The 25394-nt window shown below is 48.0% G+C and overlaps 1 pseudogene; it reads right to left on the bottom strand.

The window, feature by feature from the left end:
* LOC141197627 (uncharacterized) overlaps positions 1 to 20785 on the bottom strand; it is a 188091-nt pseudogene extending 167306 nt beyond the window's left edge.
* Positions 20786 to 25394: the final 4609 nt, after the last annotated feature.

Below are 25394 nucleotides of genomic sequence, written 5' to 3'. Positions count from 1 at the left end.
CTAGGATCCTATAGGCCTATTCTTGTTAGACAGGTAATTCATATGTCCTGCCCCATCCCTAGGGGTAGTGCAGGTATTCCTTCAGCAACTAATTTTTAATAAAAACCAATGGTCTCAAAAAAAGCATTCCTTACCAAAAATGTATTTTCACTCTTTAATAATGACATAATCCAATTCACTTAAACACGTCATGTAGAGAAGATGTGTGTGTCAAAAAAATGCCAGGGTGATCAAACAGGAAGAAGGGTAGTAGTGGAGGAACGCATGATATAATTTGCATGAGGGAACCAGGGAACACCAACGAAAACCCAAAGAATGGGTGGAAAAGATCTCTAGAGTATCCCTCTCTATCTGCACACCTACTTAAGGCGGAGGTTGGCACCCTGTCCTGCGCAATGGCACCCCCACTCATTGGCGGCTGTCCCTGACTACATGTCCCTATTACACCTCTATTTCAAAGAAAAGAGTTACGAACATTTGCCCATTCAGGCCATTCGGGTATACCATTCTGAGGTTGAAAATCCAATGGGTCTCCCTCTGTAAAATCGACCTATCCCAGCTACCTCCTCTCACAGGAGGTGTGATTTTCTCGATCCCCATAAATAGGTTCTTCCTTACATCCCCTTGATGCCGTAGGTTGATGTGATTAGCGACCTGTGTATCTCTTTTATTCCTTATATCTCGTATATGTTTCCCCACTTGCTTACGAAATTCTCTTCTTGTTTTTTCAACGTACTCCACCCCGCACTCACATGTGCCCTTATAGATGACGCCCTTAGTGCGACAATTTATGAAGTGCCGGATGGAGTACGTGGTACCAGTAACATTGCTTTTGAACTCAGCCTGACTGGATCGATTCACACATCTTACATCCCCCACATGTGAAACACCGTTTGAATCCTCTAGCCAACCAAGTCGGGGCGGTTCTCAGCTGATAGTGGCTATGCACTAGCCTATCCCTCATAGATTTACCTTTTCAGTATGTGATTTGTGGGTAAGGTGTGATCTCATTCTCTATGTCTGTGTCCATCTTTAATAATGACCAATGCCTTTGGAGGATTGATCTAATCTCCTCCGCTCTATTGCAATATCTCATGACGAATTGTGTAGTTACACTTTGATCAGGTTTTTGTTTTGGGATCAAAAGGGGTCTCCGATCTCTCTTTAAGGCCTCATTGTATGCCACCCTCAAGACTCTTTCGGGGTAACCTCTGTCTTTAAACCTTATCTTGAGGTCATCTGCCTGCTCCTTGAAGGACCGCAAGGTAGAGCAATTCTGGCGCATTCTTAAATATTGTACCTTAGGGATTCCCCTCCTGAGGGGGGCCGGATGGTTGTTCTCCCACCTCAGGAGGGAATTTGTGGCTGTTTCTTTCCTATGGGTCTTAGTGATAATTTCACCCTTGGAATTGATCTCAATTTTAATGTCCAAAAAAGCCAGGGTAGATGAATTCACCTCATACGTAGAATGTAACCCAATATTGTAGACATTGAGTTTCTTGACAAAATCCCCGAACGTCTCCACAGTGCCCTTCCAGATGACAAAGAGACCACCAGCCCAGGAGCAGGTTGACATACGATGGTGCACACGGGCTGCCTATCGCGGTGCCCCTGAGCTGGTGGAAGTACTCATTATTGAATAAAAATACATTTTTGGTCAGGCAAAATTCCAGTGCTTTCATCACGAACTGGTTATGTCTCTCATACTGTCGCCCCCTGGTGCTCAAATAGCGATTAACTGCTTTCAAACCCTGCTGATGTAGGATGGAGGAGTACAGTGCCTCCACATCTATAGTCTCCAAAACCATGCCAGGTTCCACACATATCCCCTCCAATTTACACAAAAGCCTTAGTTACTTACCGGTAACGGGATTTTTCGGAGCCCATGACAGCACCACGTGAGAGAGAGGATCCGCCCATCAAGGACAGGAAACCTACAGGTTAAAAAGGGCGGCCCTCTCTTCCCGCCTCAGTTTAGTTAACAGAGCATGAGAGTACCGCCAAGGTTAGTTATAACAAAACATAATCACATTAAGTACATCACTTTTCATCAATTTCCCGCAAGGGTGCACAAAAAGAAATCAACTCTACGGGAGTGCACAACACCAGTGAAGGGAGGGAATATAAAGGTGCTGTCATGGGCTCCGAAAAATCCCGTTACCGGTAAGTAACTAAGGCTTTATTCGGTCTCCCATGACAGCACCACGTGAGAGAATTTCAGAGACGAAGGAAATTAGGGAGGGACCACAGCTTGAAGTACCCTTCTCCCGAAAGTGAGATCTGCAGAGCCACCCAGATCCAATCTATAGTGCCTATAGAAAGTAGAGGGAGAAGACCAAGTGGCAGCCTTACAAATTTCCTCAATGGAAAGCCCTGTCTTCTCCGCCCAGGAGGTTGATACCGCTCTGGTAGAATGCGCCCTCAATCCCTCCAGTATCTCTTTATCCCCTGAGGAGTATGCGAGGGAAATGGCCTCCTTGATCCATCTAGCGATTGTAGTATTTGAGGCCTTACAACCCTTCCTAGCCCCCTGATAGCAAATAAATAGGGACTTATCCTTTCTAAAGCCACGTGATACTTCTAAGTACCTTAGTACGCACCTCCTAACGTCTAAAGTGTGAAGTCTCTCCTCTTTTTGATTTTTGGGCGGAAAGCAAAAAGTTGGGAGAACTATTTCCTAGGTTCTATGGAATAGAGTGGCCACTTTAGGAAGAAAGGCTGGATCAGGTTTTAATATAATCCTATCGTCCAGAATTTGCGTAAATGGAGGGCATATTGAAAGGGCCTGTAGGTCACTGACTCTCCTGGCTGAAGTTAGGGCTACTAACAGGACCGTCTTTAGGAAAATAATTTTGGGGGAGACTAAATCTAGTGGCTCAAAAGGAGGACTGGTCAAGGCATCTAAGACAAAATTCAAATCCCAGGAAGACATCTTTACCTTGGTAATGGGTCTACACCTAAAGGAAGCTTTTAAAAAACGGGCTATCCAATAGTTATCTGCAATATTGGAAGAAAATAAAGCTCCCAACGCCGACACCTGTACTTTCAAGGTACTAGTAGTGAGACCTAATTCTAAGCCTCGCTGCAGAAATTCCAGAATTTTCCCAATAGGGGGCTCCTCCTCCACCTTAACATCTGCAAAGGACAGAAACTTCCTCCAGGTCCTGGCATAAATACGGGTGGTAACAGGTTTTCTGCTAGCCAGGATAGTATTCACTACATTTGCGGGGAATCCTTTGTTGGTCAATAACACCCTCTCAAATTCCACGCCGTCATATTTAGACTCGGGGTTGGAGGATGGGAAAGTGGCCCTTGAGTGAGGAGGTCCGGAATCTCCGGAAGAACCCAGGGATCTGATATGGACATCTTCCGGAGACAAGGGAACCACGGTCTTTTGGGCCAAAAGGGACATATGAGTATCACTCTGGCCCGGTCTGCCCTGATCTTATCACCGCTGGGAGCAGGATCATGGGAGGGAAGGCATATGCCAGAGGAAATCTCCAGGGAACCATGAAGGCGTCCACTGCCAGGGGTCCTTCTCTGGGGTCTAAGGAACAAAAATTTTCCACTTTCCGATTGGCTCTTGTTGCGAATAAGTCCACAGTCGGAAGGCCCCACAATTCTACGATTCTGGAGAATATTTGTATATTTAGGGACCACTCTCCCTCTTTTACAGAAGTACGGCTGAGGAAATCCGCTGTGATGTTTTCCTTGCCTTTTAGATGAGTAGCCGAAAGAGAGAGACAGTGATCTTCGGCTTTCAGCAGAAGTGCGTTCGCTACCCTCATCAAGTTTCTTGAGCGGGTTCCCCCTTGGTGGTTTATCTAAGCTACCGTGACTTGATTGTCCGAGAGTACACGGACATGCTGTTCCTGTAAATATACAAGGAACTCGTTGAACGCATGCTGCACCGCCAGAAGCTCCTTAACATTTGATGACAACTGTTGCTCACTGCTTGACCAGGTTCCCTGCACTAATTTCCCTTCAAAGTGAGCTCCCCAACCTGTGGCACTTGCATCAGTGGACAAGACTGCAGTTGGACTACATTCCCAGGGAACCCCTTTAGCAAGATTGTCTTGTCGTAACCACCAACGAAGGGACCATATGGCACAAGGACCTAGCGTAAACCTACGGTCTAGATGCCCCTCTAAAGCTGCGTTATTGTACAACACATCCCACTGAAAAGGCTCTTGAATGCAATTGTGACCAACGAACCGCAGGAAAAGTGGAGGTGAAGGTTCCCAATAGTGACATGGCCTTACGGAGTGACATAGAAGGTTTACGTATACATTGTTCTACCAACTCCCGGATTCTATCAATTTTCTCTTCTGGAAGACAACATAGCTGTTTCCTGGAATCTAATATGACCCCCAGATACTGTTGTACCTTGAGTGGAGATAGTCTAGACTTTTCTAAATTTAGAAACCACCCCAAACTCTTTAAGACCGACATGGTCTCCTGCAGGTGGGTCTCGCACTGAACCAACGAATTCCCCACTATCAGGAGATCATCCAGGTAAGGGATAATTAGAATGTCCCTTTCTCTTATATGGGCCATAACTTCCGCCATTACTTTAGTAAAAACCCGTGGGGCTATAGCTAAACCGAAGGGGAGTGCAGTGTATTGGAAGTGTCTATTTCAATGGCCAGCCTCAAGTATTTCTGGTAATCACTATGAATTGGGATATGGTAATACGCATCTTTGAGATCGAGCACTACCATATAGCAGTGGGGAAAAAGTAACTTTATTACGGATTTTAAAGACTCCATTTTAAAGGTGTGTATTTTAAGGAAATTATTCAGGGATTTCAGATTTATAATTGTCCTGAAACTTCCATCCGGTTTCGGAATCAAGAAGAGCGGGGAGTAGAAACCAAGACCCTTTTCAGCTTCCGGAACCTCAATCAGGACGTGCTTTCTTATTAGGGTTTGTACTTCCGAAACGAGGGCAGCCTGGCGTTCTGGGGAAGAACTGGAGGGAACAACCATGAATCTTTTGTGAGGCAATGCTTTAAATTGAAATTTAAGACCATACTTAATCAGGCTCAAAATCCAATTACTATGAGAAATCTGTTCCCAAGCTGGGACAAAAAATGACAATCTCCCTCCCACCTGGGCTGATTGTGTATACCCTGGCTCCTGCTCAATTTTTGGAGACGGACCAAAGAGTAGACCTCTACCTTTTCGACCCCTTTCGTCAGACTTGTCTTGCTCCCTGAAATATCTCTTCCGGAAAAATTTCCTCTTCCGGAACGATTTCTTAAAGGAGGGTAGAGGTACTGATGGAAACCCCTTCTTAGGGTCCCCCGCTTTCTCCCATAAGTCGTCCATGGTCTGACCAAAGAGGTATTCCCCTTCACACGGGATTGTACACAGTCTGGACTTAGTCTGTAAATCCCCTGGCCAGCTTTTAATCCACAAGGCTCGCCGAGCCGCATTTGACAGTGCTGCTGACTTTGCTGCCAACCTCACCGAGTCCACAGATGCATCAGCAAGAAAAGCTGCCGCCCCCTGAACCAGTGGAAGGGAAGAAATAATGTCTTTCCTAGAAGTCCCATCCTTCAACTGACTGTCTAGCTGTTCAAGCCACACCATCAGGGCTCTGGACGTACAGGTAGCTGCTACTGTTGGTCTCAGTGCTCCCGCAGCTGTCTCCCATGCCCCTTTCAGGAAAGTATCAGCCCGTCTGTCTAGGGGATCTCTCAATGCACCCATATCATCGAACGGGAGGGAAGTTCTTTTCGCTGCTTTGGTAACAGCAACATCCAGCTTGGGTGCTTTTAACCAGGAGGAACACATAGCATCCTCAAACGGATATTTCCTTTTAAAGGATGGAGGAACACTACCCTTCTTGTCAGGCTTTCTCCACTCCTTATCAATGAGGTCTTTCACCTTTGAATTTACTGGAAAGACCCTTCTCTTCTTTAGCCCCAGACCACCAAACATAACATCCTCAGCTGACTTCTCTACCCTCGAGTCCACTATCCCCATTGTAGATCGGACGGCTTTTACTAGGGCATCGACCTCCTTCAGGGGGAAGCACTGTCTATCTGGCTCACTATCAGAGGAAGAGAAGGCGGAGGAGGAAGCGACCGATAGCTCAGAGTCTGAACCCAGCTGGGTTTCTTGAGGAATATGCCCAGACTCTGAACCTTGCAATGCTTTGCCTATTTCTTCCCTTATTAAAGTTCTAAGGCCTAGGGAAAAATCTGGGGTCTCCTCCGATATCATTTTGCTGATACAAAGCTGACATAATCTTTTGCTATATGAATAGGGAGTGGACAGCTGCATAAGGCACACTCTCTGTGCTTGAACTTCAAGGAACATTTCTTGCTCTAAAAGAAAGTCATAGATAGAAAGAAGGAGGAAACATTAGTAGAACTTTCACGAAGATTCCACTCACCCCACAGAACCTTCGGTACCGTAGAAGCAGAAGAATCCAGCATGCATGGCGAGGAATCACGCCGCACCGGACCGTCCTTCCTGCTCTTAGTGGTAGCTCTTCTAGCTGTATGACCAGACCCTAGCCGGGAATGACGCTGCGCCACTAGCTGTGAGGGCTCCCCAGAGGGCTGCTCCTGCAGCAGATGTTGTTGCCTAGGTGACAGCTCCTGTGAATCTTCCATAGCTTACAATGTAAGAATGGGCTGGGAAGCACCTCTGTATGTTACCAGACCCTTTATATACTGGCCATACCGGTACCATGTGTGGGTGTGTCTTTCCTTTTTTTTTTTACCCAGGAGGGCGTTACCTGCTCCTTGGGCTTCCTCCCCAGGTCCAGGTGGGATCCAGGTGGGCTCCTCGCCGCCAGATCCTCAATCCCCCGGCGTTCAGCTGCTCGCGCCAAAAAACTCAAACGAGCCCCGCCCCTTCCGGTGTCGTCACAGGGCTTCCTGCCCGGCGCACCGGAAGTCGCGTCAGAAGGCGCCCCCATGAGCCCTGCCGTGGCGTCTCCAGAGGACCGGGACGAACCGGCTCAAACCACCTGCTGTGGCCCTCTCTGGGACAGGAGTCCATCTTCTGCAGGTAAGCCTGCAAGGTCCCCCATCATGGACAGGAAACCTAAACTGAGGCGGGAAGAGAGGGCCGCCCTTTTTAACCTGTAGGTTTCCTGTCCTTTTTCTCACGTGGTGCTGTCATGGGAGACCGAATAAATATTGGTGGTATCCCGTACGTGTGAGTTGAGGACTGTCACAAATGGCCTTAGAATTTTTCCACATACATACCAAGTTTCTCGGTTAAGCTGTTAATTCCACAGACAATCGGCCTTCCTTTTAACGGATCGATGCCTTTGTGGACTTTCGGGAGGCAATAAAAAGTTGCCATCACCGAAAAAAGGGGAGCAGAAATTCCTTTTCTTCCCTATTGATCACCCCCTGCGCAAATCCATCCTCCGCAAAGGATCTCAGCTCTTTACAAAATTCTTTCACTGGATTGAAGTAATACATCAGATAGCAGGCAAAGTACTTTATGAAGGCTTCTTCTGCATTATGCAGTCCAGTAAACCATTATGGGAAGGTCCTTCATTCCCTGTGACGACCATCCGGGTCAAGATGTGTCGCTATGGCCCATCAGAGCTACTCTCGGCTCCCAGTTGATTTGTGAAGACCTCACAGGCTGAGGTGCATCCTCACTACTACTCTCAAAGTCCATTCAATGACGGCCACACACACTCCTTTCTGTGGCACTACATCTTCATCTCTCCGTAGGAGAACTCATGTCCCAGTTTTGCAACACTGCAGCTTCCTCTCTAGTATAGACAATTGTTTGCTTAAATGCAGATTATCTAAAATAAGGAATCCATCCTAAACTTAACCCCCTTTAATTAGGCCTTCTGACCACCATCCAGGGCAAAGTACCTTATTCTGCTGCTCACCTTAGCAAAGTTTTTTTTCCTTTTAATTAGGTCTCCTGGCCTTCTGATTCCCCTGGGCAAAGTTCCGTACTGTTTAAGTAGGCCTCCTGGCCTGAGCTAAGGACCTCATCCTGCTCTTGGTCTCCACTATGCTCCCTCTGCCATTATATCTTTGCTTTCCTTCACAGCGTACCATCTGATGTCTCCCTACTGGCACACAACACCATATCAATTTAAGCCTGCAACCAGATATACGAGAGGTCTGTATTTCTCACTTACTTATCCCTATCTGACTCATCACCAGGAAACTGTTCTCCTGTCTGCCCATGTAGCTCAGAATAAGTTCTCCCACCAGAATGATGGCCCACACAGACCCCACACAGTATGATGGCCCCCAAAGCCCCTCAAACAGTATTATGTCCATGACAGCCAGCTACACAAAATGAGGACCTTCTCTCAGTATCGAGGCCCTTAAAGTCCACCACAGCCCCCCACACAGTATAATAGCCTCCACCAGCCGCCCATTCAGTATGAAAGCCTAAACAGCCCTTTGCTTATTATGATGCCCTCACAATTCCTGAAGTTTAAAAAAAAAAGCACACACACTACTCATCCAAACCCATTCCTGAGGTGCGCTGCTCCGGTCTGTGCAGTGTGAGTACTGAGGCTCCATACTACAGGTGTGATGTAGTGACGCCATTGTACCTGCAGTGCACGGAGTCTCAGACTCACAGGTGAAGGCTGAATGGTGGATTGGGGAGCTTTTGACTCCCTGATTCACTATTTAATTAAATGGTTTCACAGTCATGGAATGTGGATGTTGCTGAAATTTCGATGATGGGTAAGGAGAAGGTGCCCGATGCCAAACCGCCCTGATCCCTCTCAATTCACAGGCACCGTAGCGACCGCATGGGCTACCTCTATGGATGATACTCCCTGCCTAGAATGGGACTAAGTGAGTATTTATTAATTAGCCATGGGGTAGTCGGTGATGTGGATGGTACCATAATGTGTGTGTAGGGGACAGTACTGTGGGAATATTAGAAAGTGGGGGAATAGCAGTAATGTGGGAACATTAAACTGTGTGTGAGGGGGATGCTAGTCCTGTGGGAACATTTCCTGTGTGTGGGGGAAGCCAGTACTGTGGGAACATTATACTGTGTGTGGGGGGATGACGGTACTGTGGGAATATTATACTGTGTAGAGGAGATGGCGGTAATGTGGGATCATTATACTTTGTGTGGGGGATGGCGGTACTGTGTAAAGATTATACTGTGTGTGGCCTCCTGTGGCTCTGGTTACTTAATGTGTTTGTTAGCACTGAGACAAATGTCTGTTATACGTTCAGCGGGGCTCCCTGTATGCTCGATGCCATACAGGTGCTCCAAGATGTTTTGCTCCTTTCGTGACTCCTATTCCTACAGAGATGACAAAGTCCTCTCAACCCTCCAACTCCAGGCAGCCCTCGTTCAAGCCTAAAACTTCTTTACACACTTTTTCAAGGCCACAAAGCCCTCCACTTCTAAATCCATCACCATATGAAGGTTTTATCTCACCCTAAACTTTTCCTACTTGAAGGGATAGGTTTCTGCCCTTTCAATACTCTTTCAGTATACACAGGCTTTTCACAATCATGTTAAGACCCTTCAGGGGGTGGTTCACTGTGTCCTCCTTACATTCAACCGGTAGGACCTTGGGACCTTTTTTTGTCTGCTCTCCAAAAAAGGGAAAGATTCTTAGTCAGCTTCTCCTCAAAATTACTTTAATAGAATCTGTCGCGAGGCAACAAATGAGAAAGAAAAAAATATTGTGGTGGGCACTGTCATGATGAAAACCAAGATGAGAAGGTGTAGAAGAAGAAAAGAACATTTGTTTATCACATTATGGCCTGAGGAAGAAGTCAACTCAATGTTGAAATGCGTTGCGGTCTTTTAATAAATGTTTGTTATTTTTCTATATGGTCTCATCCTGGCCATCATTGTGACTGCGCCAACCACAACTTTTTTTTCTTTTATTGCCTCGCAATTCTTTTAATGAGCCATTCTGTCGGCTTTTGCCGGACTCTCACAACTCCACCAGATGAGCCAATACCATCTACTCTTCCCTGCTTCTTATCACCAGGAATTTACTATGGAGCGCTCTTATTTTATCTTTTAGTTTTATAGCATTTTATGGCATTTCTGGTGCTCAAAACCTCCATTCACAGGGTGTCTGAGATTGCTGCCCTTTCCTGTAGGGTTCTCTTCCTCATTCTCCATCAAGATAAGGTGGTCTTGTCACTCGCACCATCATTTCTTCCAAAATGGTCTTGACTTTCTACATCAAAAAGGACATTGTCCTCCCCTCATGTTGTCCATTTACAGTTCATCCATAGGAGCACCTGTCTGGATTTTGCCAGGGCATCTAGGCTAATATTTTGTTAATGGAAGCCATCCAGCATTCCGATTTTCTTCTCTTGATCCTTGATTGTCTACACAAGGGCCTGTCAGCCTCCAAGACAACCTTTACCAAATGGATTAAGTCAGCTATTGTGGAAGCCAAAAAATCCAAGGATAAATCTCTACCTCTTTGGGAAATTACATATTCCACAAGGGCAGTCAGACATTACATCTCAGCTGCTCAGGTCTCTAAGGATGTTACCTGGGCCTCTGTTCATACATTTGTCATATTCTATAAAATCCACTCTACGGCTTCAGCCAGTACCATCTTATGATGCAAGGTATTGCAGGCTGCTGTCAGTTTGGCAGTCCACATGGTTGGCTGTTGTACTTTCTACTCATTTGGACTTTTCTGGAACGCCCCACGGTCCTGGGTCTCCTGTTGCTATCAATGGTGTGATCAGTGTCATGAAAGTTAAAGTCCCATAGAGGGACTAATTAAAATGAACATAAGTAAAATATATATATATATATATATATATATATATATATATATATATATAAAAGAAAAATATATTATTTTTTAAAAATCACAGAATAATAAAAAATGAAAAAAAAAACATTATACCCAGAAAATATATGAAAACAAAAATATAGAAATAAAGTACACATATTTGCTATCATCGCCCCCAGAATGATCTGATCTATAACACTGTCACACTAGTTAACCCCTTCAGTGAACAGTGTAAAAAATAAAAAAAGGTGGCAAAAAAAACTATGGTTTTTCATGAAGCCGCTGTAAGGCAGCGCTAGTCATCATACTGGGGTTACTCGCTTCGCTGCGTCAATCAATGCACACGTGCAATGTCTTTACGTATTTTCTCACAATGCTGCAGTTTATTACTTCATAAGCCACAGTTCGCCGGGTCCAACTCCGTGGCACGCCGACACACATTAACACAATGTTCATGAGCCAAGTGGCACACAGGCCCACTTGCTCCAGGTTACAGCTTATGGCAAGGTAAAAATAGCAATGTTCATATCACAAAGTCCATATAGCACAGGGTATTACCTTTGCCGGGTTTAGCTGCTGCAGTCCTTTACGCTTGCCACCACTGTGGCTTCCCAGGTAGGGGTCTCTAGCCGTCGTCCCCTCGTAGGCTACTGGTATGTCTTCCACACTTGACATCCAGCCTGCACCTTTCAGGGTTCCTCAACAAGCCGGCTCTCCCTCAAAGGCCACTGGCATCCACGCACAGGATCCGGGCTTGGCCTTTCAGGCTGCCAGGCTTCACTCTCGGCCTCACTAGGCCTCTCACAAATGGTGTCCCACACACACGGAGCACAGGCCTCACACCGAACACACCTGTCTCAAATCACCAGGGCTTATATATCCTGTGCACAGATACACACATACTGACAGGACCTTGCTGATGTCAGTCATGTGATCAGTCAGCTGTGTGTATAGGTCCTGTGTGCTGTCCCAGTCATGTGTACAGAGCTTTACTGTGCATACAGGACCTGTGTGATGTCACAGTCATGTGACCAGTCAGTTAAAGGGGAAGGTACATGGTCAGGTAAAACACATCCTGGACCTTTTACAGTAATGCTAGCAAGCTGCTGCATTACATATCCACCCCCCCTCTGTTCAAACTTGTGGGGTTGAACACATAATATACACAATAACATTATAACCCCCAGCTCACATAGAGACCATGTACTTTACAATTGTGCTACTCAGCCCCTGGAACCTTAGTCAACGACATTAGCCCATTCCTTAGGGACCTACCATTTGTCACTGTCACTGACTTCGTCAGGTCACCTTTCCGGGTCGTAACCTTGCCAGGTCTCCCCCGCTCCCAGCGGTCAGTCATAATCTTGTCAGACCTCCCCAGCTCCCAGCGGTCAGTCATACAGCGGTGTGACTCACATGCCCTGGTATTTAAGGTCCGGTTCGACTCCGTACTGTCCCGTCCTCTATGGGGTCGTTTGTATGGGCTGCTCAAACCTGAGTTACTGGAGGTCTCACTACCTCTAAACCCACGCCCACTACTCTCAGGACATCTTGAAAGGTCCCTAACTCCAGCTGTAGCTGTTCTGTTATTTAGGGGGCCCTTTCTCTGTCGGGTCTCACTATTTCTAGACGGCTTCCATCTTCTGCTGCTCAGATGATGCTGTCTATCTACTTGCAGTCTAGCGAGATTCAATTGTTCTACCTCCTGCAGGTAGGTCACTCGGTACTCAATCAGCATGCGTATATATTCTAGGCTTTCTTCTGTTCCTACAGCGGAGAAGGACACCATGCCGTCTTCGTCTGGTATCCAGTCCTGATGATCACGGGGACTGCTTACTTTCACCACACCAGACTTCTTGACCATCATCTGCATGGCTCGACCGCTTCTCCCAATGAGCTTTCTCACCAGAACATGAGGCACCCGGATGACCTCTTCACGCATACTGTGAGCTTTCCTCATCAGTTCCAGTTGTCTAACGGCTTGTTCCGTCTTCAACCGGAGAAACCGCTTCATGCGCATACATTGCCAATGCATATCACTTAGGATCGCCACCCTCTTCACTGTGACTTCGGTCATGGACAGAACCACCAGCTGTTTAGCTTCGGAGGTCAAGTACACCTTACAGGCTCCCACAGCCTTCTTAAACTCTTCATGCACGGACTCACGAGTGCATTCTTCTCTCAAATCCTCGGGTATATCTACGAGGCATTTGTACCAAGACGTTTCGGTCTCACCAGTGGTTTCCAGACGATCAACCAGCTCAGGGTTCAGGGACAACTGACTTTCAGCTTCTTCCCCCTGTATGCTTACCCTGAGCTGACTCACAGCTACAAATTCACGAATTTTCGTCTTGACCACTTCCACTTCATATTTATCTTCTGTTACTCTGCTCTTAGCTCTCCTCAGGTCCACCTTCTCATGGTACAAGGGAGTGAGTACAACGTGTTTGCCCTTTTCCTTCTCCAAGGAGGCCTCGCTCACCGAGTGATACTTTGTCAGGCGACTTATGAGCCCGGAAACCTCTTCCTCTAGTTCCGTCACTCGCCTCTCAGCGGCCCGTCTCTGAAGCTCTTCCTGCTTCAACTGCTCTTTTAACAGTAGAGTTCTCTCAGACCTCTCTTGCCTCAAATGGGCCTGAAGCAATTCCTTGAGCTCCCTGATCTCGGCTCTTACTTCCACCGAATCATCCAAGCTCGCATCACTCGAGGAGGTATCTACTTCACACCTCCCCTCACCAGCGGCCAACTCCTGGCCCTGGTCTGTGGCTTCTTCGATGGACTCCTCCATCTTTTTCTGCTCAGCTTCCATCTTGCTGACTGTTTCTTTAAGGCACGTCTCTGCCCTCTGGAGAGTTTCACAGGACATCTGTAGCTCCTTCACCTGAGCTTCCAGACCTAGGGTCTTTCCACGGAGATAATCATTCTCCTCATGGGTCTCTTGCAGAGTGGTCTCACCCACTTGGCGGAATTGCTCTGCACCCGCCTTATCCTCCTCTAGTTTTTCTTTTACCTTGAGGAGATCCTCATAATCTCTCTTAAGTTGTTGCAGTTCCATACCGAACTTTTCATCACACTCCTTCTTGGAGTCACATAGCTCCTGGTTGAACTGTTCACGCAATCGTTCTAGGTTTTGTTCACGCCCAGCAACTTCATGCTGCAGTGCCTCTTTGAGGGCAGACAGCTCTAACTGTACCAGGGAGAAGCGATCTTTCACCTCGCATAACTCATCTTCACACACCGCTTTGTCAATCTGTAATTGAAAAACCTCCTCCTTGATTTTGCGGCGGTCCTCCTTAATTCCGTAGAACATTTCCTTCCAATGGTTAATTTCCGCGTTGCTTCCCTCCATGTCTCGCTGCCAGTTCCTCATAACCTGGTATATTTTCTGCTGCTCAGACTCCAGGTTCAGCTGGTCTGAGGACACGTTCCCCAGGTTTCCACATAACTGCTACACGTCAATCTGACACTGCGGCCTGATAGGCTCCAGCTCTTGGTCATGACTGGCCGCCTCCCCTTTCAGGGCTGTCGGATCCTGACCCGTCAGTCTCAGTACCGTACCGGAGGTTGCTACTGGCAACGTCATCTCCTCTTCTACCTCTAAAGGAGGATCCTCACTTGAAGCATAGGCACACAGTACTACATTCTCTTTATTTTCATTTTCAGGGAGTACTATCGGAGCAACCTTTTTGTGGCCCTTGCGCCGTCGACGACGAGAGGGGGACTCTCTCCCCTCGTCTAGCCCCTCCTGACTGGACTTACTTTTTACTTTCATAGTGTCACAATCAGCTACGGGGTCTGTGTCACTCCCCATAGTGTTGTGGACTAACAGGTCACCTCCCACTTTGACGTCACCCCCTTCTACTGGAGTTACCCCGTTATCAACGGTCACATTGTCTTTTTTAGGAGGTACCAACCCACAACCAGTAACAATTTTCAGTTTTCTACACTCCACACTCTTGTGAAAATCCGCCCCTTTTTAGACTCCGCCCCCTTTTTAACAACCACACCGGCAGGGTAATTTTTACACAAAAAATCAGCAGTAGTTTTAGGACTCAGTTCACAACATCTCTTACCACCTCCCTGGGCACTCTGGGACAACACTGGCGCCCCCGGAGAGTCCATAGAATGGTCCACTGCCGCCATTCCACATGGTGCCCACAGCTCCCGCACCATGTCCAGTTTCATGTCCAGTAGACGTTTCTCATATATGCGGTCCGACTCGTCAGACCCATTTGCTGCTCCGTTCACAGCCATCGCGGTACGCTGTTTACACTAGAACTTCACCGCAAACCAGGTTTGAGTGCGACGATAATCTTCGCAAGCCCGCCAAGTTGCCGCAAGATGCTTTAAACTTTGTGAGCCCCGCCGAGCCACAGCAAACCAGGTTTGAGTGCGACGTCAATCTTCGCAACCCCGCCGAGTTGCCGCAAGATGCTTTATCCACACTCGTCGTCCTGTGCCGTTGACGCTAGCAACCGGGTTGTCGTTGCCGCTAGCAACCGGGCTGCCGTTGCCCGCACTCTCGAACCATATGTAAGGCAGCGCTAGTAATCATACTGGGGTTACTCGCTTCGCTGCGTCAATCAATGCACACGTGCAATGTCTTTACGTATTTTCTCACAATGCTGCAGTTTATTACTTCATAAGCCACAGTTCGCCGGGTCCAACTCTGTGGCACGCCGACACACATTAACACAATGTTCATGAGCCAAGTGGCACACAGGCCCACTTGCTCCAGGTTACAGCTTACGGCAAGGTAAAAATAGCAATGTTCATATCACAATGTCCATATAGCACAGGGTATTACCTTTGCCGGGTTTAGCTGCTGCAGTCCATTACGCTTGCCATCACTGTGGCTTTGTGGATTCCCAGGTAGGGGTCTCTAGCCATCGTCCCCTCGTAGGCTACTGGTATGTCTTCCACACTTGACATCCAGCCTGCACCTTTCAGGGTTCCTCAACAAGCCGGCTCTCCCTCAAAGGCCACTGGCATCCATGCACAGGATCCGGGCTCGGCCTTTCAGGCTGCCACGCTTCACTCTCGGCCTCACTAGGCCTCTCACAAATGGTGTCCCACACACACGGAGCACAGGCCTCACGCCTCACACTGAACACACCTGTCTCAAATCACCAGGGTTTATATATCCTGTGCACAGACACACACATACTGACAGGACCTTGCTGATGTCAGTCATGTGATCAGTCAGCTGTGTGTATAGGTCCTGTGTGCTGTCCCAGTCATGTGTACAGAGCTTTACTGTGCATACAGGACCTGTGTGATGTCACAGTCATGTGACCAGTCAGTTAAAGGGGAAGGTACATGGTCAGGTAAAACACATCCTGGACCTTTTACAGTAATGCTAGCAAGCTGCTGCATTACACCGCCAAAAAAGTGAAATAAAACACCATCAAAAAGTTGAATGTAAATTAAAATGGTATCACAAAAGACACCATCTTGTCACACAAAAAACAAGCTGTAATACAGCTACATCAGCAGAGAAGAAAAAAATATATAGCTATCAGCACGGCAGCAAGGCTGACGGGTGGTCCGGGTGGATAAGCTGGCTGGTTCGGCAGAGAGCCAGACGGGTGCTCCCGGTAGGTTGGCTGGTGGGCACGGCAGGTTACAGGCAGGTGCTCCAGGTAGGCTGGCTGGTGGACAGAACTGTTAGACATGGCTGGCAGGCTGGACTGACAGACAGGCATGCAGGACTAACAGGCAGCGGGACCTGAGGGCTGGAGCAAGTGAAGCACACGGAACAACAACCTTGCACAGGCACCTCCATTTTGGAGGAGGTGCCTTATATAGGGGAAGTCCTCCGGCCATTGGCCGGGAACTCTATAGGATGGTGCGCGTGGCCCCTAAGCACAGTGCCCGGGAAGCTGCACGCCACAGCAGCAGGGGGGCGGGAGGACGCCGGACCTGGACCGCGGCGGTGAGGGGAACGGCGTCTCTTCCCGGCAGGAGGCAGAGACGCCGATGCTACAGTACCGCCCCTTTACGCCCCCATTCCCTAGGATTTGCTCCTTATGGGTGAGCGCGGAGAAGGGAGCAGTCCAGGAGGAGAAATGAGGAATGAAGAGGCGGTAATAATTTGCGAAGCCCAGGAATCGCTGAATCGCCTTCAACCCATCCGGTCGGGGCCACTTTAAGACGGCAGAGACCTTCTCGGGATCCATCCGCAGACCAGTCTCGGAGATAATATAGCCCAGGAACGGTAGAGAGGTCTGCTCAAAGAGGCATTTCTCGAATTTAGCGTATAGGCGATTCTGCCGGAGCCTAATCAGAACCTGACGAACATCCCTCCGGTGTAAGGGCAGATCCGGAGAGAATACCAAGATATCGTCCAGGTACACCACCACACAAGAAAACAGAATATCACGGAAGATGTCGTTAACCAGCTCCTGGAAGACGGCTGGAGCATTACAGAGACCAAAGGGCATCACGTGGTATTCGTAGTGACTGTCCCGAGTGTTGAATGCCGTCTTCCACTTGTCTCCCTGGATCCGGACCAAATTGTACGCCCCATGAAGATTGAGCTTGGTGAAGATCTTCGAGCCTTTAAGGCGGTCTTACAGCTCTGAGATGAGAGGCAGGGGGTACTTATTTTTGATGGTAATTTGGTTAAGACCCCTCGATACAGGGACGTAGGGAGCCGCCTTTCTTCTTGATGAAGAAGAATCCTGCTCCAGCCGGAGAGGTGGATTTCTGGATAAATCCCCTAGCAAGATTCTCCTCTATGTACTCAGACATGGCCCGGGTCTCAGCCGGCGACAAGGGGTAGATACGCCCTCGGGGAGGAGAAGCACCAGGAACCAGTTCAATGGGGCAATCATACGGCCTATGAGGTGGTAGGGTCTCGGCTTCCTTTTTGTCAAAGACATCCGCATAGGACCAGTAGGGTGCCGGCAGACCAGGTAGATTAGCTGGAGTAGACGGGGGTCGAGCTGGACGAACCGGAACCAGACAGGACTCATGGCATTCCTGACCCCAACGGAGCACTTCACCAGATCTCCAATTCAGGACGGGCTCATGTCTTTGTAACCAGGGTAGACCAAGCATGAGGGGATGAGAGAGACCGGACAGCACATGAAAAGAGATCTTCTCTGAGTGCAGCATTCCCACCTGAAGGGTTACAGGCTCTGTGACGAGCAAGATGGTCTTCGGAAGAAGCCTCCCATCCACGGAGGCAACCGCCAATGGTTCAGCCAGACGTACAGTAGAAATCTGATACTGCTCCACAACAGCCTGTTGAATGAGATTCCCAGCGGCTCCAGAATCCAGATGGGCAATCTCAAAGAAGCGGGTCTCACCACTGGAAATAGAAACACACAGAGTCAAGGACGGAGAGCATTTACTCTTGCCTAGGACGACCTCTCTGAGCGGTCCTAGACACTGGAGTTTCCCGGCCTCACCGGGCAGGAATGGATCAGATGCTCTTTACTGCCACTGTAGAAGCAACTCCCCTTGGCTCGGCGCGTCTCCTGGCAAGACTTGACCATCTTGGTTTAGTCAATTTGCATGGGCTCAGGTGAACATGCCCGGGGAATTGCTGGTTGCGAGGCTGGCTTTTGGAATACAGGAGCGAGAAGAGGAAATCTTCTCTCCCGGGTAGTCTCCTTAGCACGTTCCAGAAAACGGATGTCAATCCGGGTAGCTAATGACACCAGGTAGTCCAGGGTGGAAGGGATGTCACGACCGGCTAGCTCATCCTTGATCCGTCCGGAAAGGCCCTCCCAAAAGGTGGACACCAGGGCCTCGTTGTTCCAGGCAAGCTCAGATGCGAGGGTTCGGAAATGTATGGCATACTGGCCCACGGCGAGACTCCCTTGGCGGAGACGGAGAAGTGAGGAGGCAGTAGAAGATTTTTGTCCGGGCTTATCGAAGACATTCCGAAAGCCAGAAGATCAGACACCAGGGGATCACCTCTTTCCCACAGAGGGTTTAGCCATGCCAACGCCTCCCCGGTGAGGTAAGACATGATGAACGCCACCTTGGCCCGGTCGGAGGGGAACTGATGTGCCAGGAGTTCAAAGTGCAGCGTGCACTGATTTAAGAAGCCCCGACATAAGACGGGGTCACTACCAAAACGTGGAGGCGCAGAGAGCCAAGGTCCAGAGCCGGGTGCCATAGTGCCAGTAGGTTGAGGTGTTGCCGGAGCAGGTGCCGCTCGGCTAGAGACGGACACAGACGAGGTGGACAGTGTGTCCAGACGGGAGTTGACAGTCCGCAGATAGGACAGGGTAGTCTCCTGTTGGGATTTCTGATGTGAGACCTCCTGGTACAGGTCAGAGAGTGAAGGAGCCTGGGGGTCACCGGGTTCCATGGCCTGTGCAAACTGTTACGGGTCCGGGTGGTGGAACCTCAGTGCTTCGGTGCAAGGAGGGACCAGAGGGGCGTGACTAAGTGCCTACTCGGCCTGACCAAGGTCACACGGCGGCTTAGTCGACTCTGTGAACCAGGGAGGGACTGGGCAGGTGGACCAGTTGCCACTCTGGGACCGACCTTGTGTGAGAGCAGGTGACTCCCACGGGTCAGATGGCAGGAACTGACCGATACAGCGGAAGAGCACAGCAGGAAGGCTGACGGATGGTCCGGGTGGATAAGCAGGCTGGTTCGGCAGATAGCCAGGCGGGTGCTCCGGGTAGGCAAGCAGGCGGGCATGATAGGTAAAAGGCAGGTGCTCCAGGTAGGTAGACTGGCGGGCACGGCAGCTTACAGGCTGGTGCTCCAGGTAGGCTGGCTGGTGGGCACGGCAGTTTCAGGTAGGTGCTCCAGGTAATAATAATTTTGTATTTGTATAGCATAACCTTAGCAACTAGCCATAGTGGATTTTGAATGAGACCAAATATCTTTATTTCTGGAGTTTTCATAAGATTCCATATGGTCCCACTAGGGGGAGACATTAAAAAATTAATTGACACTACTAACAGATATGTGGTACTCCTATTTGGTTCTCATACATGCACTATGCTCTTTTTATTTATATGTATGAAGTAATCATATAGTTAGTGTTTATTAGATATTTGTCCATATGGATCTATATATTTATTTTAAATATTTTTAAAACTTTTTTACCTGTTACTTGTTCATTTGCAGTAGATTTCCCTTTTTTAATTCTGGTTTTGTTTTTAATTGTTGTCTTTTTAATATATGTTCAATAACATATATTTAACTATAGTTTGTTGTATGGGAGTTGTTCTTCTTCGGCTTATTATAACATTATGTGAAGCACCTGTGTGTTCCAGGTGCTCACCTCAAATCTAGATAAATTCCTTGAGCGGTCTAGCTTCAAAAATGGGGTCCCTTGTGGGGGGTTGCCACTAATTAGGCACATCAGGGGCTCTGGAAACCCGACATGGGGTATGCTCTCGATTCCAGCCATTTTTGCATACAAAAAGTCAAGTGGACTCCTTCCCTTCCGAGCCCTGCCATACACCCAAACAGTAGTTTCCCTACCACATATGGGATATCGGCTTACTCAGGAAAAATTGCACAACAAATTGTATGATGCACTTTCTCCTGTTACCCTTTTGAAAATGCTAATTTTGGGGGTAAAGTAACATTTTAATTTTTTCCCTTTGCTTTAATTCTTCACACACTGGTCAGAATTGAAAAAAGTGACCCGTAAAGAAGGTGAAACAGACTCTGGGATGAAATGGTTAATAAGACTTACAAGTGGAGCCGGTCCAGAAAGCAGAAGATCCAGCAAGTATCTGCCACATATTCCTGCAAATCCCCCGAATGTCATCACTAGTATCTACATTACTGTGCTGGAACTAGGAGAGGAATAATGGCGTTGTGTGAGGACTTCTCTGGGCTTCTGTCCTTCATCCTGCAGTCGTCTGAATGGATCTAATGTGGACGGGAACCAGCTAAGCTGCATTCTGTCCACAGCTGTTACCTCACTGTTCACACCACACAGAGACCCCAAAAGAGCCTCCGTGCTGAAGGGGTTAATGCCCCCTGTGCCCAGTAATGGGGGATCTCCACATACCTCCACCTGCAGAGCCACCACCACATATATGGCTGTTCTGTGCACAGGACCTGTGATGAGGTCACAGGAGGGGAGGAGTCAGGGGTCACATGATCAGGGGCCTCAGTGGATGCACAGTGTGAACTGTGCGGCTCCTGTACAGTGATATCCGGAGTGAAGACGCTACATGGAGACGTCTCCGCAGTCAGTGACATTTCCGGCATTATTTGCCCCTCACTATTGGCACAATTACCCCGCGCCGCCTTTTCTACAGTTTTATGTGAGGAATGTAACGTGGGATTTTCCTGCTTGGAGACAAATAGACGACACATGAGGTGATTATCACCAGTTACCGGATGTCTACTATATGGCGGCATATGATTGTGCTATCCACTTCATACTGTTACGGGTCCGGTGGGTGGAACCTCTGTGCCGAGGTGCAAGGAGGGACCCAGAGGGGCGTGACTAAGTATCAACCCGAACCGACCCTGGTCAGATGGCGGCTAACGACTCCGTGACCAGGGAGGATCCGGGCAGAGGGACCAGGTGCTACTCTGGGGACGACCTTGTAAGAGAGCAGGTGGCTCTCACGGGTCAGGTGGCTGGGACTGACCGGTATGACGGATGGACACGGCAAGCAGGCGGAAGTCTCTGGTAGCTGACAGGTGGTCACAGTTCGTGAGAGCAGGGCAAGTAGCAGTCTTTAGGTTTACCAGGAAGGTGGTCACAGCAAGTGACAGCAGGGTCTCCAGGCAGGCTGGCAGGAAACAGGCGGGTGCCCCCAGGTGAGCGGGCAGAAAGACAAGGCAGGTTACTGGCAGGTAACTGGTGGGCGCTCCCAGGTGAGCGAGTTGACAGTGTTGCTTACTGTACTTGTCATTTAGTGTAAAGGATTTATTTAAAAAAATCTTAGTGTTTTCATGCACCGTCTCTTTAAAAAAGCCGGCCGGCAATTCAGCAGCGGTACCCGACAATTTACAACAGAAATAATAGAGCATCACACATAGATTAGATAGATAGAAACATGTCAGTCACATATATAATAAGTACAGTGATAGTGTTGGTTACTGTACTTGTCATTTAGTGTTAAAATAAAGGATTTATTTAAAAAAAAATTGGCGTGGGGCTCCCCGTAATTTTAGTCTCTAGCGGAGGTTAAGCAGACAGCTAGGGCAGATGTTTGAAGCCTGGGAAAAGGGTAATACCCACGGAGCTTCCCAGGCTACTAATATCAGCCCCCAGCTGAATACCTAGCCTTTACTAGCTATTAAGATGGGGGACCCCCCCAAAAAAATGACGTGGGGTCCCCCCTATTTTAATAGCTAGCAAGGGCTAGGCAGACAGCTGGGGGCTGATATTAATAGCCCAGGAAGGGTGCCATGAATATTGGCCCCCTCCCAGGCTAGAAACACCAGCCGTCAGCCACCCCAGAAATGGCGCATCCATAGGATGCGCCAATTCTGGCACTTAGCCTCGCTCTTCCCACTGCCCTGTAGCGGTGGCAGTGGGGTAATAGGGTTGGAGTTGATGTCAGCTTATAATGCCAGCTGACATCAAGCCCAGGTTAGTAATGGAGAGGCGTCTATAAGACACCCCCATTACTAACCCCATAGTCAAAGTTAAAAAAAAAACACAAACACCCAGAATAAAGTCCTTTAATTGAAATAAAGACACAATTCTTTATTGTTCTAAATTAAACCATACTTACCATCACGCCCATTCCAGCTGAAGCCAACGATCTCCTGCAATAAAAGAAAAATAATAAAGCAACATCATCCTTACCTTTCGATGGCTCCCAGGACAGCTCCAGCTCTGCTACATGGAGATGACAGGCTGGATCGCAGCAGAAAGCTGCCATCCAGCATGTCATCCCGCAGACACTGAGAAGCACAGGCATGCTTGCGCTCCTCAGTGTCTGACTGTGACGGCATCCCGATGAGCCAACAATGAACTCAGCTCACCTCATGCACGTCACTGATAGCGTGGGAGAATTCTCCTGCGCATGCGGTGAGCGTGAGAGACTCGGCTCATCGGGATGCCGTCACAGCCTGATACTGAGGAGCGCAAGCATGCCTGCGCTTCTCAGTGTCTGCGGGATGACAGGCTGGATGGCAGCTTTCTCCTGCGGTCCAGCCTGTCATCTCGATGTAGCAGAGCTGGAGCTGTCCTGGGAACCATCGAAAGGTAAGAATGATGTTGCTTTATTATTTTTCTTTTATTGCAGGAGATCGTTGGCTTCAGCTGGAATGGGCGTGATGGTAAGTATGATTTAATTTAGAACAATAAAGAATTGTGTCTTTATTTCAATTAAAGGACTTTATTCTGGGTGTTTGTGTTTTTTTTTAAATACTTTACTAGAAATTCATGGCGGTCATGTCTAATATTGGCGTGACCCCATGAATTTCGGGCTTAGGGCCAGCTGATAATGCCAAGCTGGCCCTAACCCCTTTATTACCCAGTGAGCCACCGCACCAGGGCCCTGGATGAGTTGGGTACAGCGCCAGAAGATGGCGCTTCTATGAACGCGCCATTTTCCGGGGTGGCTGTGGACTGCAATTTGCAGCGGGTGGGGCCCAGAAAGCTTGGGCCTCCCTGCGCTGCAGATTCCAGTCCCCAGCTGCCTAGTTGTACCTGGCTGGACACAAAAATAGGGCGAAGCCCCACGTATTTTTTTTTTAATTTTTTCATGAAATTCATGAAATAATTAAGAAAAAAAGGGCTTCCCTATATTGTTGTGTCCGGCCAGGTACAAATAGGCAGCTGGTGGTTGGGGGCAGCCCGTTGCTGCCTGCTGTACCTGGCTGGACACAAATATAGTGCGAAGCCCCACGTCAATTTTTTTTTAATTATTTCATGAAATAATTAAAAAAAAAGGGCTTCCCTATATTGTTGTGTCCGGCCAGGTACAAATAGGCAGCTGGAGGTTGGGGTCAGCCCGTTCCTGTCTGCTGTACCTGGCTGGACACAAATATAGTGCGAAACCCCACATCAATTTTTTTTTAATTATTTCATGAATTTCCTGAAATAATTTAAAAAAAATTGCCTATTTGTACCTGGCTGGACACAAAAATAGGGCGAAGCCCCACGTATTTTTCTTTTTTAAACTTATTTCATGAAATTCATGAAATAATAAAAAAAAAAGGGCTTCCCTATATTGTGTCCGGCCAGGTACAAATAGGCAGCTGGGAGTTGGGGGCAGCCCGTTCCTGGATTCTGTACCTGGCTCGCATACAAAAATATGGCAAAGCCCACGTCAAAATTTTTGGGAAAAATTAATTAAAAAATAAATATTAATTTAGGGACTGCATCTTTATTAACCCCTCAAGTGTCATTTAGTGTTAAAATAAAGGATTTATTAAAAAAAAATTGACGTGGGATCCCCCATAATTTTAGTCTCTATCGGAGGTTAAGCAGACAGCTGGGGCAGATGTTTGAAGCCTGGGAAGGGGGTAATACCCATGGAGCTTCCCCGGCTACTAATATCAGCCCCCAGCTGAATACCTAGCCTTTACTAACTATTAAAATGGGAGACCCACCCAAAAAAATGACGTGGGGTCCCCCCTATTTTAATAGCTAGCAAAGGCTGGACAGACAGCTGGGGGCTGATACTAATAGCCCAGGAAGGGTGCCATGAATATTGGCCCCCTCCTAGCCTTTACTAACTATTAAAATGGGAGACCCACCCAAAAAAATGACGTGGGGTCCCCCCTATTTTAATAGCTAGCAAAGGCTGGACAGACAGCTGGGGGCTGATACTAATAGCCCAGGAAGGGTGCCATGAATATTGGCCCCCTCCCAGGCTAGAAACACCAGCCGTCAGCCACCCCAGAAATGGCGCATCCATAGGATGCGCCAATTCTGGCACTTAGCCTCGCTCTTCCACGCTGCCCTGGTGCGGTGGCAGGGGGTAATAGGGTTGGTTTTCATGTCAGCGCCAGCTGCCATGAAGCCCAGGTTAGTAATGATGGGCGTCTATAAGACACCCCCATTACTAACCTGAAACATTTAAGTGTGACAAAGATGCAAAAGAATAAGAAATCAGGAAGGGGGCAAACACTTTTTCACACCACTGTATGTGTGAAGTGTAAAGTAAATTCTACAAGGTTTTCTATATATTGAGAAAATATAAATCTGATAACTGTGACTTGCATTTGTATTTATCCCTCCGGAGTAAATAGTCTGTAGGACCACCTTTCGCTGCAATTACTGCTGCAAGTCTTTTCAGGTATGTCTCTACCAGCTTTGCATCTAGAAGTGACATTTTCTCCCATTCTTCTTTGTAAATGCTCTATCTCAGTGAGATTGGATGGAGACGTCTGTGAACAGCAATTTCAAGTCTTGCCACAGATCCTCAATGGGATTTCGGTCTGGCCTTTGGGCCATTCACACTCATGAATCTGCGGTGAGGGGTTCAGCATGAGGCTGCGGTATGTGCATTGCATTACACACATCTATTGCCTGGTACATTCTCATACTTACCACAATGCTCTTCAATTCTAGAAAATGTCAATCTGACATTTACAGAGTCACTTTTATCCCAAGTTTCAGAGCTACAACTAGAAGATGATTCCAAAAGTATAGTATCCAGAATATTAGTAATATACAGTGATCAGAAAAATAAGATTATCCCAAGATAATAGGACAAAACGCCAACATAAAGTGTCATGCAGTG

The sequence above is a fragment of the Phyllobates terribilis genome, unplaced genomic scaffold (genome assembly GCF_046119375.1).
Source record: "Phyllobates terribilis strain yellow unplaced genomic scaffold, ASM4611937v1 Scaffold_85__1_contigs__length_6476398, whole genome shotgun sequence".
In the NCBI taxonomy this organism is placed as follows: Eukaryota; Metazoa; Chordata; class Amphibia; order Anura; family Dendrobatidae; genus Phyllobates; species Phyllobates terribilis.
This window is presented reverse-complemented; position numbering and strand designations above follow the sequence as displayed.